This window comes from Cryptotermes secundus, unplaced genomic scaffold (genome assembly GCF_002891405.2).
Source record: "Cryptotermes secundus unplaced genomic scaffold, Csec_1.0 scaffold620, whole genome shotgun sequence".
In the NCBI taxonomy this organism is placed as follows: Eukaryota; Metazoa; Arthropoda; class Insecta; order Blattodea; family Kalotermitidae; genus Cryptotermes; species Cryptotermes secundus.
The window spans coordinates 1,287,499-1,302,070 of NW_019723312.1; the positions used below are offsets into that span (position 1 = coordinate 1,287,499).

At 44.4% G+C, this 14,572-nt stretch overlaps 1 long non-coding RNA gene across 1 annotated transcript in view; it reads left to right on the plus strand.

The window, feature by feature from the left end:
- The window catches only part of LOC117282112, a 210,388-nt gene that overhangs the window by 119,750 nt on the left and 76,066 nt on the right, over positions 1 to 14,572 (plus strand). Inside the window, exon 3 of the long non-coding RNA XR_004512734.1 lies at positions 10,384 to 10,460. This is a non-coding gene — a long non-coding RNA (uncharacterized LOC117282112). The remainder of the gene's footprint in view (positions 1 to 10,383; positions 10,461 to 14,572) is intronic.

Genomic DNA, 14,572 nt, shown 5'->3' on the forward strand with positions numbered 1-14,572 from the left:
AATGTAGTCTCTCTCACTACGACCACCACTCCTTCTCTCTCTCTCTCTCTCTCTCACAGTGTCTGCCCACACAGTGTATTTGTGTGCTCCGTATGGTTCTCACAATAAACAGCGACTGTTTCCCTAAACAGCATTAACCGGTTGGGCTCTGTAGCGGAGGTGTAATGTGTTTCCTGTGAGGTACGGACTGGATTCTTATATATAAAGTCTCTGCATTCTGCCCACACAGTGTATTTGTGTGTTCCATATGGTTCTCACAGTAAACAGCGACTCTTTCCCCAAACAGCATTAACCGGTTGGTCTCTGTGGCGGAGACGTAATATGTTTCCTGTGAGGTACGGACTGAAAATTCAAATATTATGTAGATGAATATCAGGCTTCAGTTATCCGAACCGAACGACTGCATCGTGTGCTCCCTTTAGAACCTTCTCATGGACAAAATTATTCATAATCCTTGACTTAGCGCATGTAAATGCGTGGTTAACCTCAAAGTGGCTTATTTCCATATGAACTGCCCCCTGGAAGTACGTAACCGAGCCTCGTCTTTGTGAGCCACACGTCATAAGACTCCGTTACACGATAAGACCTCACTAATAATAATTAGTGCGAAGACCCCATTTGAAATTTCAGCAGGAAGTGTTTGCCCTTGGTCACGCTCTGCTGGTTTCGTTGCAAGCCTCACGGGACAGTTATCAAATCACGATTTCACTGCATACGTGGATACACGCTATGTGCTTGAAGCACGACTTCATAACACTGCGATAATTGTGTTGTAATGAAACTGTACACAGGCCGATGCTGCTATCTGGCGTTCTTTACATGCATCTGATTATGATGGGGGCCTTGGCGATATCAGATTCTGTCTAGGAATTGCCAGCGGCACGCTTATGTGTTTGTCCTTTAGGCAGTTATACAGGCCACCTGCTGTCGCTAGATTGTAAGATGTAAGGGTGTGTGATTGGCAGCATATGTAGATACAGCTGGAGAGGACGGAATTGCATGCAGAATTCCAGTAGGGAAAGGCCGTTTTGAGATACCGAACAGGAAGATAATATTAAAATGCATCTTAATGGAATATTATGTCACGCGTAGGGGGTACGCGTGAGGAAAATAGCGGGTTCTAGATCGGATGATTGGATTTATTGGCACTTCAGTTACAAGTTCTCTTAATCTCACTCATTTATAGAGGCATCGCTATTCTACCCACTTTCATCTCGCCATTCCGCACGCGGTAGGATTCTCTGCCTTCAATAGCCGTCTCCTGGTAACTGCTCTCAACACAGAAACTAGCGCTTCATCACTACGAGGTCTTGTTATTTCCTCTTCAGTCACTCTGTACTCCCCTGTCCTAATCTGTACTCAACTGATCTTCACAATTCACTAAGGACACGCTCCATTCTCGTCCTTATACTCTCAACTGCACTCACTGCACTAGTCTAAGCTACAACAGGTCCTCGTTATATAGACTCCGCACGGACCACACAGGAAACACATTTCACATGATTGCTACCCTGCGATTTCATTGGCGCGCTTACTGCTGCCTAACAATGAGCTATAACGAGACACAGTTTCCATTGTTGCGCGTTGGAACGTGTTAACCGAGCTGTTGCCTAGAAACTGGTTGCACAACTCCGTTGTTCTATTGTTGCGTGCGTCTGTTACTTAGCAACGGCTGTTTCTGTAGCTCAGTTCTTTCATGTGGCAAATGTGTCACAGTATTATATGATGTAGCCAAAAATTATATATTTCGGTTGGCTTATGAAATTATAATAATATTTAATCAAGTTCAGCTTCCATTTACAGCGGCACAGGTCTGTTCCAGTCAGAATTGTGGGAGGAGGAGGCGTCCGTACTCCAGTCAGCGTCATAAATTCGCATTGCTCCACTGATTAATTTGTTTTCCTAAAATTTAAAAAAGGAATCGATAAATTAAATACGGCATATTTTAATTATATATTGTTATTTAAAATGTAAATCAATTTGACCTTCTTTAGCGTGCATTTAGGTCTTTAAAGCACTGTGGTAAATATTTGTGTCGTCTGCTTAAACATTAGCTAAACTCTACATCTGCCCACACAATGTATTTGTGTGTTTATGGGCTTCGAAAGATCCTCACAATAAACAGCGATTGTATTCACAAACAGCAACGCCCAGTTGTCTGATGTTAAGCTTATGGTACACAGTTGTCTCTGCGATTTAAAGGGTAAATATTTCTCACATTTTCAAAAATATAAATTATATATTATTCCGTATGGCAGTAGAGACATGAGACGAATTTGCAAGTAAGATTAGGTGCTGAAACATCGGTATTTTTCGCTTTACGAAGACTCATGCGAAAAAAAATGCTCATATGAGTTTCTATAATGAAAGCGTTGCCTCGGTGTTGCTTGCGACCCGAAAGTGAACAGGCTTATCCGAAATCCCTTCCGAACAAAGCGAACTCGTGCGAACGAAGCAGAAAACAAATGAACTCACAGTCTCTCAGTCAGTCCTTCTATGTACCTTGTGCAGACTTTGTGTTGGCAATAGGGTCTCCAGCAGTTACACACTGCAACTGGTGTTCGGTGCTTGTATATTTCGTTTCAGGAAATAAATTGACGATTACACTTTCTTATCGTCGGAGAACATAAGCCCAGTTATAACAATTCAGAAGTGGGACACAGCCCTTCAAGTTACGGAATTCCGCTTTACGAACTCTCTCCAGAACTATCGTAAGAGCGGGAACTGCAGACTGACTCACTTACTCTGTTCAGTAGACTACTCGAGAACTGGCTCAGCCACTCAAGAACATGAAACACGAAGGTTCATTCCGTATTCATAACAGCTCACCGCAGTTGCGTGTCCTGAGCCACACGAATCCAGTACACACCCCATCCAATTCCTCTGACAACAATTTTAATGTTATCCTCCCATCTGCTTCGATGTGACAACTTTCCTTCAAAATTCTCTGCCATAATCCTGTATGCATTGCTTACCAACGCGTGCTACATTCCCTGCCCATCCTGTCTTCGACATTATCATTTGCGTGATGTTTCGGGAGTAAAAGTTAGGTAGGTTCCGGGTTCGATTCTCTTTGAAGTTCCAGCCGCACTGTGGCCTCGGGCTTGACTCAGCCTCTAACAGAAATGACTACCAGGAACTTTCATGGGGGTAAATAGCGGCCGGCGCGTAAGGCTGACAACCTCACCGCCATCTGTGAGCCGATTATCTACAAAATGTGGGAACCTCGACGTCTCACTACCCTATGGGCCTCTACGGCCTGTTACAGGATAGATTTACCTCTTTAAGAAGTTAGGAATGAATGCAACTGAAAGTTCCGTCATCAGCCGCCCCCCCCCCCCGTAGTAACTACAGCATGAGGACACACAGTTTGATCCGAAGCGTGTGATTGTGGAACCGCGTAAATAGCTTCTGCACAAACGGGCCCAATGTTCTCACGCCAGGACAACATGAAATTTTAATTAACATGGAGTTAATCATGTGGAAAATTGAATTGAAATTATCGTATTTGTTGTATGACGGCGCGTCTCGCAACAGTACTCATCTTTCTGCAAATCGATTGTGCTATCGATACGAACAGTTTTCTGTCACAGTTATGTACTATAGTTACTGAAATGGCCAACAGATTGCACCACACCGTTTGACGATAAATCCTTAATTACTTTATACGCACAAATGTAAGGCACAGTTGTGAACGAATTACCCTAAATTCAAAAATCCACAACTGTGGATAGTGAAACGCAGAACATGAACAATACTGCCACCTGTGACGTCAACAGAATTCGCAGAGGATTTAGTCGAGTCCCCTAAATGAGATAAGAATGTAGGTTATGTAAGGGTTGTGGTTGCCAGTCACAGTGGCCGCGCCGTGTAAGGCATGAACGGTCTTCGCACGCTCCAACACCGGGATCGCGGGTTCGAATCGCACCCAAGGCACGGCTGTCTGTGTGCGTTTATTCTGTGTCTGTGCTGTCCTGTGTGCAGGTAGCGGCTGATCCCCCGTCCATGCAGTCCTACCGGCTGTGTATAGGATTATGAAACTGAAAAAGCAACCAAAGTCCACAAGGACTTTAGAGCCATAGGTGGGTACTTGTGTTGTGATGAGACCTCCGTTCCACTGTGTAGTTGCAACCACTGCCCTGCTACTTCTTGTCATACTTCTTATACTCAACGCAGATTATGGGACTAAAATTTCCGCTCATAGGATTTTTACAGACGTTTCGGGAGAATATATCTTCAGGTTCGAAGTGTAACCCATGCAAAAGATCAGAATAAATTTAACCTGACTAGACGGTGTCACGTCATAATCACCGCTGTGAGAACCTCAAGTCCTCCACAGTAATGAAACAGAAGAATAAAAATGCGTCGGATTTGGGGTTATCACAGCGGTGAGTGTGACGCCGTCCAGTTCATCCTGTACTCCGCAACACGGTGAGCCCTCCCAGGAGATGGCTCACGGCACTAATTCCTCGTCAGGTTTATTCAAGGCAGTTTGCTCCAGAAGGAAATCGCCTGTCAGTGAAATGAATTTTCTGCTCGTTAGGTGAGACGTAGTTTCTGCAAAGTGCGCATGCATCCATCCCTCGGCCTTTGTCAGCAGCTTTCGCCTTGTCACACTGAGCGCGTGAAGTTGGCTGCACTGACAGCCGGAAGTGTAACACAGAGCAATATGTTCTCGTCAGGCTCGACGTTTTTTATGGGAGACAGAGAAATCTGTTGGGGAGATTGCCAAACTGCAGACAGGCATGATATTTTCACGTGACCGAGTGTGATTATATACGGGGTTTAGATTGGTAAACGGATTTATTGTACTCTTTGATACAGTGCGTGTCTACACTACTACTACACACGCGCGCACTAGTACCACAGTCATATCTTCACTGCCGTTGCTGGTAGCGGCTTTCAACGACGGACGTTTCCCTTTCTCTGGTTTCCCGAACTATCCCCGTGCCTCAGCTCACAACGGCTGAACTGTAACAGTCCTCTAACTCCCAAAGCAACTGCTCCACTATGTAACTCCACCGACTCACTGACCTGTCCTGCTTATAACATTTCGGCACGGACAGCACAGGCAACACCGCTCCTCTATTGGCCATTGTCTGTTAACGGCCGATGTCTAGTTGTTTGTTTCGCGGTAGTTGCCTAAAGACGGGCGTACATGCCGCAGTCTCTTTATGAAAGAGTAAGAGACCTAGGTTCACACACATACAAAACAGCTGGAAGAATTGTCGCTATGCTATCCATCGCCTTTTATATTTAACTTATCTTAGGTAGAGCACTAAACAATGTGACTGTTGGATTGGAGGTTCACGCAGCGGTATTTATTGTAGCGTGTAGAGCTGTTTCTAGGCAACGGCTCGGTAAACACTCCCGCTGTAATGGATGTGCATGAAAACAATAGAGGTACTGCTGGAAGTAGCCAGTGTCCTGGCTGAGATTCAAACCCAGTAACTCCGGAATGGGATCCTTGGAATTTTACTTCCAAATTACTCGGTGATTAATACCACAAGTGTTCACTAGGGGCACCCAGTAACATACTTGGTTGAGACACTATGCTATAAACCGGAAGGTCGCGGGTTCAAGTCCCGATGGGGGGGATTTTTTCAATTGACCTAATCCTTCCAGCCGCACTATGGCCCTGAAGTCGACTCAGCCTCTAACAGAAATGAGTACCAGGAATCTTCCTGAGGGGGAAAGGGCGGCCTCACCGCCATCTATGAGCCAGTTGTCTAGACGATGTGGGAGCCTCAACGTCTGACAACCCTATGAGCCTCCACGGTCTGTGAAGTGTTCACTTGCGCGACTGAGGCAATGCCTGAACCAGATGACCTCATCTCGTACGCCCGGACGGAGAGCCCAGAATCCAGAGCCGCAGGAAGAGCTGTGCATGCAGGTTAGCGATTTGAGTAATCTCTACTTCACGTCTTGGTTCCTTTCGGTGAGGACTGCCTCACTGCACTACGAAACGCCTCGCTCATTCTGGCCGCCATTTTGTGTCGCTCATTTCGTGAAGTTTCCCTCGCGACTTTCATATGTGATTATCATTTCGCTCCGTTTATTCGCTGTTAATAATAGCTCGATCCTCTGTACACACACACACACACACACACACACACATACACACACGGCTGAAGGAAGTGCCTACCCAATAATTAATGTAATCGGTAAATCCTGTAATGACGTTTAATTATCTCGTTTCACAGTCCGATATTTCGTAGTGGGGGCAGTCTAGCATTATATGCCATCAGCAAATCCTATGCTAAATCTATGGGAAAATGAAATTACGCGCGTAAACCATTCAGAATATTTTGCCCCCCCCCCAATCCCGTCAGTAGAGCAATTGTCCATAATCACGTACAATCACTCCTATAATTTTGATGTTCCCTTTTTGTCCTCCAAAAAATATACGCTCCAGAATTTTTATAAAAGAATAAAAAAATCATTGACTTATGTTTTGTTTTGGGGGTGGAACAGGGCTTTTTAATTTATTAAAATGTGCTTATTTTTAAGCGGAGGGTGAAATATTTGACACGCAGAATTTCGGGTTTCATTGTTGTGTTGTTTGCCTGAGGGACCAGCTGCATGGCGTTAACTTTTGGTTTGGTTTGCTGTGAAGGGATCTCATTAAATTAGAGCAGGGGGGGGGGGATGCTTGTCGCCACAACCCTTCCACACACACAGCACGGCCCATAAACAATACCTCTAGGCTCTGTGACAGTATTCCGAATGTTCAGAAAGTGGACGGTCATTCGGCTGCACATGCGCCCTGCTGCAGTTGCTCGCCTCACTCATCTCTGAGGCTACTCCATGACTTGAGTAGGCAAACTTACGGATACGTATCTTCTGTGTTGGAGATTTCCGATGTGACGATTTTGATCCCATTGCGTGATGTAAATGCGAGAGCGTCAGTAAACAGGTCGCAAATTGATACAAAAAGTAAAACATGTGATATCCAAACCTGGAAAAAGAAAAACATTCATTTCTCGACATATCCTCCACAAACTTTGATACATTTGTCCCATCGCTTTACCAGTGCGTCGAAGCCCGCAGCACAGAAGTCTTTTGGCTCTTGTCACAGTCACCTCTTCGCCATCAGCGAAACGTTTGCCACCCAGCTGTGAACTGGTTTATATGACAAACACTTCCCACTGTAAACAGAAAACATTTCTTCATGAATATCCTTTGCATTGAGTCCTTTTGCCTACAACAGAACTCTTCTCTTCGGTAGTTTACTTCTGAAGCACGGTCTTGACTAGCAAACCTCTGAACATACGCTTGCGCGCCTGCTACCTAGAATTTCATGAAGCTGGACTGTGCTGCTACCTTGTGATTCACATAGCAAAATTTATTCCGTCCATTACAGTTGTTTTGCTTCCATTTGTGACCTGTTTACCGACTTTCGTAGAATCTAGTTACTTTCTAATTATGACGTAGAAATGCACGTCATTGTATATTGATAACGTAACTTCAGAGATGTTTTAGACACGGTATAGTTAATTCTGCCTCAGTTAGTTACTGAAAACAGTACATATTTATTTATTTATTGCGCTAACTACTTCATTAACTCTGGAAACTTGGAGACCGAGAAAGAACAGAAGGGAAATGGGGTCATTAAGTAATATATAAAAGTGTGGACCGTACCTCACAGAGAACACGCTTCGTCTCCACTACAAAACCCAAGAGGTGAACGCTGGTTTTGGATGCAATCGCTGTTTAAAGCGAGGGTGACATCCAGCAGCAACCCTCGAGCAAGTTGGAAGCGAACGTCATCCGAGATCCGATTGTCGTGACTGAGGCTCTTCGTGATTTTCCTTGGTCTCCGCAGACAAATGTCAGGGTCTTACTTTAAATTAGAACAATATCGGTTCATTCCACGTCCTTTATAATCCATCATTCCCTGTCTTGCAATCATTTGACGCTGCCTAATCTGAGTTACTCGTACCGCCATTACGTGCGAAACAAAAATACTCTGTCTCCGTTTTCTCATGTTGAAGCCGATAATATAGTTACCCGTATTATTTAAAAAGTTAGTGCGATTTTGATTTGTTAATATCTTTCCGAAATTGTATTTGAACGTGGTAACATTTCCGGAGGTTATGTTAACTAACTTTACGTCATGACTTTAGCCTGCATTCTGATGACTGCACGTTAACATCTACCGAGTTCTTTCTGTGTTCTCTTCTAGAGCACTCCCCTTAGTAACATCTGTTAGGGATCCTAAAGTTTTCTTCCTTTAGCCAGAAGCCGTATGCTCCATTTATCTGTGAGTATGGTCGGGCCGCTTGTTACCTTGCGATTAGGCAGCCTGCCAGTTCACGCAGCAGCCCCTAACGAGGTTACTCTTCACGCGGTTCTTCCCGAATTCTGACGGCGTACAGTTAGCTCTGTAATCGCATCCAAGTCGCTAACTCCTTGATAATTTCATAGAGGGCAGAGCAAGCAACCGCCTTGCACAATTCCTAACACAGTTTTAGATGCATTGATGTAACAGGTTGGAAACCGGTTTGACTGGTTAGTAAACAGTTTACGCAGAAACTTGATTTATAAACGTTTAAATACAACGGATCGAATAGTGAAAGTATCGGAATCATTAATACAAGACTGGAACTCTTTGTTCAGGGAAGGTCAGCATCCGTACAAATTCACGCAAAATCTTCGGCGAAATCCTGAAGTTTCGTATGATTTTGTTTGTAAGATGCTTTCAGGGTGAGCCTCAAATATACGACCAATTTTATCTATATTTTCCTGTGAACACAGAGAATGTAGTTATTATCAGTGTCCGAGAGATGGTGTTCATCTTCGAACGGCCTCGACGTATCGCTCGACAACACACGTGCATATTGTCGCCATATGTCTATGTTTGTTCGCGCTCACAGAGGACGCGGACGTCGGGGAAAATGTTTATCTTAGTACGTAGCACATGTTTTTCATTGTCGTCATGTAAAGTCATGTTATGGGCGATATTTGATACCATTTATTTGCGGGATGATGCTAAATCGGGAAGCTTCTACCATACTGTTCTACTGTACAGGAGAAGGAGAAAGGAAGGGGGAGAGGAGTAAGGATTAGACGGACCAACAGATGGGAAAAAAATACAATAAACCCTCGCTATTCCGGATTAATTGGGGGGGGGGAGGTCATCCGGATTAGTGAAGCAAAAGGTAGCCCTAAGAGACAAAAAAACTTAGAATACAAATAAATGGCAAATTTAATGATTTAATAGTGCTGATAAAAATAAAAAAAATAATGTACGGCCTTTATTTAAAAACAATAAATAATAAAATAGTAAAAAAATGTCTCTGGTGTCCTCCATGACTTCTCCCCTTCAACGTCTCTTGTACTCATCCTTCCTCTGTCTTTCAGTGGTCAAGGAACGTGATACCTGACGTCTAATAACGGATTTCCCCCTGAATACCCAGGCTAATGAGCACTGCTCATGCACGAGTCTTTGTCTCACGTACTATAGGCATGTGTCTGTTCTGCAGAATCAGTTCGGTTATGAAATTATGGGGCCTCGTGCTGCAAAGGACAGGCAGTGCGGGTGAGCGAATTCAGAACAAGGTTGCTTGTGTGTATCTGCTTGTGTAGGTGTAAGGGATTTGCGGTTGCTGGCCGTGATTGGGTTAAAGATTACTTCGGAAGAGGGGTTCAGATTGACGGAAACCCTGCGCAGTTTCCGGCGTTTATTCCATTAGCGGCGCTTCCAGAATTTCCAAGTGACTCACATTGAACGCTTTTGAACGTCAGATCGTTGCTGCGATGAATGCTTGCTCTCCTGATCAGTGGCACATGCGCAAACACTGCGAAATTCATTCAGAAAACCGCAACACAGGGGGCCACACGGAAAGCTTGAAAACGGTATTTTATACTGGGTCCGCGCAAAGGAAGACAATCAGGGAAACCCAGCCAGTTCTCTGCTGGAGGCTATGAAGAAAAAGAACAGTTTGAAGGGAGCCGCCGTTCAGAGATGACTTGAGCTCCGAAGCTGAAAAATCTCCACTGTTAGAAGCCGTTGCCAAAGAACGGACGGTGAAGACATAGAAGGCTGAAAAAGGCTTCCCGAGTGCTGTGGTGATTTGTGAATTGTGGAGATTAGCGGTTGTTGTGCTGTAATTGCTTGTAATTATGAGTCGTGTGTATAACTGATCAGTAAATCCAGAATCCCCTACATTTTACATGCATGGTTTACTTAAGGGCGCTATTAGCACGTCTGACCTCGGTGGGTTAGAATCCTAATGGATTTTGAGGTTCTAACATACACTTTAATCTTGACACTTGCGGGATCGGGAGGAAGGGGCGGAAACAGACTTGCGTCAGTTCAGAACGTACTGGTGTAGTGCTCAGCTGGACTGAACTAAAGCAGTTGTGTTTGTATCTCGACAGAGCATCGTCTCAGCAGTCAAACTGGCACCCAGCACAGTAATACTGAGCCTGATGAAGAGCCTTACAGCCACTGTAGGGTAAGTACTGAATATTTTGAATCAGGTAGTATTTGCTGATTCGTGTTGCTGCAGTGCATTTAATGGTTCTGACTTCCTGCATTCCCAACAGCTCTCAAGTTTAGGCGGAGTCTTCTGCTTTACTCCTTGCTCTCCCGGCATTTGCCTCAAAGGATTCTTGGAAAGCGGTAAAAATCTCACGGAGGAGACTTGGTGTCCCAGCCAAGATTCGAACCGGTCACTTCGGAAATAGAGGCTAATATACATTGGCTGATCCTATCAGAGTGGGGCCGCATGAGCGAACTATCTTCGCTCCCTAGGTTCGAATCCCACTCAAATGCATGGATGTTTATATGTGCGTTTATTGAGTTGTTGTCCTCTGTAGGTAGCGATCTTGCGACGAGCTGATCCGTCGTCCCAGGAGTACTAACCTCTGTGTAAAAACTATTACGAAAATAAGGAACAGACCAGGGCTCAACACTGGGCTGAATGAAATGAAGGAATGCATCGACTGAGGGCGCTTGGGAACGCGATGTTCAGGAGACTGTGAGGACCTAAAGCCGGAGGGGACACAGAAACCGTATAATGAGCTCCATGACTTGTACTTTTTACCAGATATTTTCAGGGTAATCAGATCGTGAAGAATGAAATGGGTAACGCATGTAGCACACATGGGAGAGAAGCGGCATGCATAAAAATCTTCGATAAAGATGCTGAAAGAAAGAGGCCACTAGGTAGAACTAAATATAAATTGGAGAACGGTAATAAAATGGATCTTAAATATAATTTCACGGTGTAAACTGGATTCATCTGGCTGAAAATAGGGATCAGTGGTGGACTCTTGTGAACATGACACGGAAAATCTATCGGCTAACTGAGCAGCTGTTAGTCCCTTAGCTTCAAGTTTCAAACATTTCAGTTCCTGTAAGGGAATAGGACACTACTGCAGTAGCTGACAGCGATAATTGTCTCGTGCCACGTGTTGCAAAACATTCAGCGCTTGTTGAGTGACGTCACCTTCCAACGACCCACTTTTTGTGTGTTTGTTGATACCGGCAAAACACGATAACTGAGCCCCTCGTCCCAGAGGAATCGGGTTATAAGCCGGTTCATTCACTCATCTCGCACCTGAACACATCAGAATTCCTACCGAAATATCCTCTTCAGAAAATCGCATTACAAAATAAGGACTCATTGTGTGGGGCTGTATTATAATAGCAGTGCCTGGAACTTCATCCCTCCGAGTTATATAATAGCCAGCAAGGGGTGAGTTTATGAAGTGCATATACTTGTTTATATATATGTACAGTTCTGTTTTGTGTAGGTTAGGGGGCAGAACAGCGGTGATATTCTGTCTATGTGTCTGTGTAGTAGGACTAATTACCAGCGATATAAGCCCACCGTGGTATAAACACAGCCAAGCCACAACCCTGTGCTTCCCACCCTCGCTAACAAAAAAAAATGTATATATTATTTGTACATTCCCACACAAACATTTGGGCCCTGTCCACACACTTATGCAGCAGATGCGGGACATTACTGCCTTTCAGCCTGTAACTACCCTCTCTCTCCAACACGTTGCAGTCTGCTGTTAAACCAATATACACGTTACTGCGGCCCGAATGTCCAGGCATTACGTCAGACTTTTACAGCAAGGTAAACTTGTCCCTGTGCTTAACTAATTAAGCACTACGGCATGAAGGCGTGTGGGGGAGTGGATGTATACATCCATATTTTCTTGACCTCGGCACTAGCTGGAGGTGAGTGGTCAGCTTCCCGCCCTGGCCGCTATACCCCCAGGCAAAGGGCCCCCGGTACCTATTGTATAGGAGGTTTGATCACTTTTTACTGACGAACCTGAGACGAAGAAACCAGTTGGAGACCTATGCTTGTATCAGAGAATAATATTAAACTGCATTGTACAGGTGCGAGTTTGTAGGCTCGACTCACCTGGCTCACCTGTTGTGAACACGGTACCTGACCACCTGAGTGACTGTCAGCTTGTCAAAATGAAGTTAACATTCTGCACTGTGACACAGTTCTGAGAAACTTAACACACAAACCTCTCAGTATTACTGTATTGTGGGATGTGACTCCGTGTAATTTGGTTTACGGGTACTAGTGGTTTCAAGAAACCTGCTGCATCAATCTTCAAGGTAGAATAAGCATAGTATCCTCTAGAAACTTCGGTAACAATTGACAAGACTGCAAGGCGTCACAATCAGTAAGACTCGTACGCTTATTCAGTGAAGACATTATTTTTAAAATCTAAAAAAATTCAAACAAGAATCGAACAAAATTTTGGAGGGCACTGAATTGCCCGTGGTTCCGGTTTTGCAAATCCTTTCTGTATACCCGCGCCACGTGTTTGTATGCGCAATAAGCACTGGTCGCGTTTCACAGGAAACGTGTATTATGGGCCGGTTCTACTGTAGAACGTTCGGTAACCGCGTTATCAAGAATATACATATTAAAATACGCGATAACGTCATTATGGCAGCGTGTTCAGCTCAGTAATTCAATTCCGGGTGCTTCCGAGAACTTAATTCAGTTCCTACCTGCACCCCCCCCCCCACGTGTCCATGTAACCTGATCGTCTCCATGAAACGCATTGAAAAACAAGAGATATAGGAATAAACTTTGCATTGTTGCTACGTTGCTATAGAAACTGCAGGATTAACATGTGAATATGTGGAGCTATGATCTATACTACAAAACATTAGACCTACGTTTCGCGATGTTAGAGATGCCTTAGATTCCAACTGCTAGTAACTAACTTCATGGGACTGCTGAGAAGCCGCCAGTTGTGCAGCTACTCAAGAACTCCCCAGCATTTTGTGGAACCCGAAGGTTCATTACCGTGTTCACAAGAGCCCTCCACTGGTCCCTATCCTAGGACATCGATCCAGTCCATACTGCATCTTATCTAAAATATATTTTAATATTATCCACTCAACTACGTCTTGGTCTTCCTAGTGGATCTCTTTCCTTCCGGCTTTTCCACAATATCCTATATGAATTTTTCTTCTCTCCCATTAATGCTACATGTGCTGCCCATCCTATCCTTCTTGACTTTATCATTCTAATTATAAATTGCGGCTATCTTAGATTCAGATATTTTCAATTCATGAAACCGTTCTGCTTTTGAGCAGTACTAGTTCTAACGATAACAGATCAAAACCTGATTCAGGAGGAAATTAAGAGGATATTGAACTTGGGTAATGCTTGCTACCATTCTGTCCAGAACCTTTTGTCTTCTCGTCTGCTGTCCAAAAACATAAAAATTAGAATATACAAAACTATAATTTTGCCTCTGGTTCTGTATGGGTGTGAAATTTGGTCTCTGACATTAAGGGAGGAACACAGGCTGAGGGTGTTGAGGAGAATATTTGGACCGAAGAGAGATGAAGTGACAGGAGGTTGGAGAAAACTGCATAATGAGGAGCTTCATAACTTGTACTCTTCTCCAAGTAGAATTAGAATGATCAAGTCAAGGAGGATGAGGTGGGCAGGTCATGTACCACGAATGGGGGAAACGAGGAATGCATATAGGATATTGGTGGAAAAGCCAGAAGGAAAGAGACCACTGGGAAGACCAAGGCATAGGTGAGTGGACAATATTAAAATGACTCTTAGAGAGATGTGATAGTAATGATTGGATTGATATGGCTCAGGATAGGGACCAGTGAAGGGCTCTTGTGAAGACCGTAATGAAACTTCGGGTTCCATAAAATGTTGGAAAATTCTTGAGTAGCTGCAGAATTGGCAGCTCCTCCAGATGGGCTCAGCTCCATGAGTAAGTAAGTAAGTACAAGTTCTCTGAGGAAGTTACATATGACGCTTTTCTTCCCCGGCCGTGGGACTTGCGACTGTCTCAGATTCGAGATTTCCCTTTTCGTCGCGGCACGCAGCTGTCACACGGACCACGAAGAGAACATCGCTTCCCACTTAGTCCATTGGTGCGTGTCAGGAATCTGTTGCCTATCAGCGGGAACAGTTTGCAGTGTCATTACTTAGCAACGGCTCTACATGGAGCAGGCTAGGGCGGCGGTGATGCTTTAAACATACTCGTGAGATAATTGGGATCTCAGCCAGAACACTGGCTATCCTGGCGAAGATTTTCTCCATGTCTT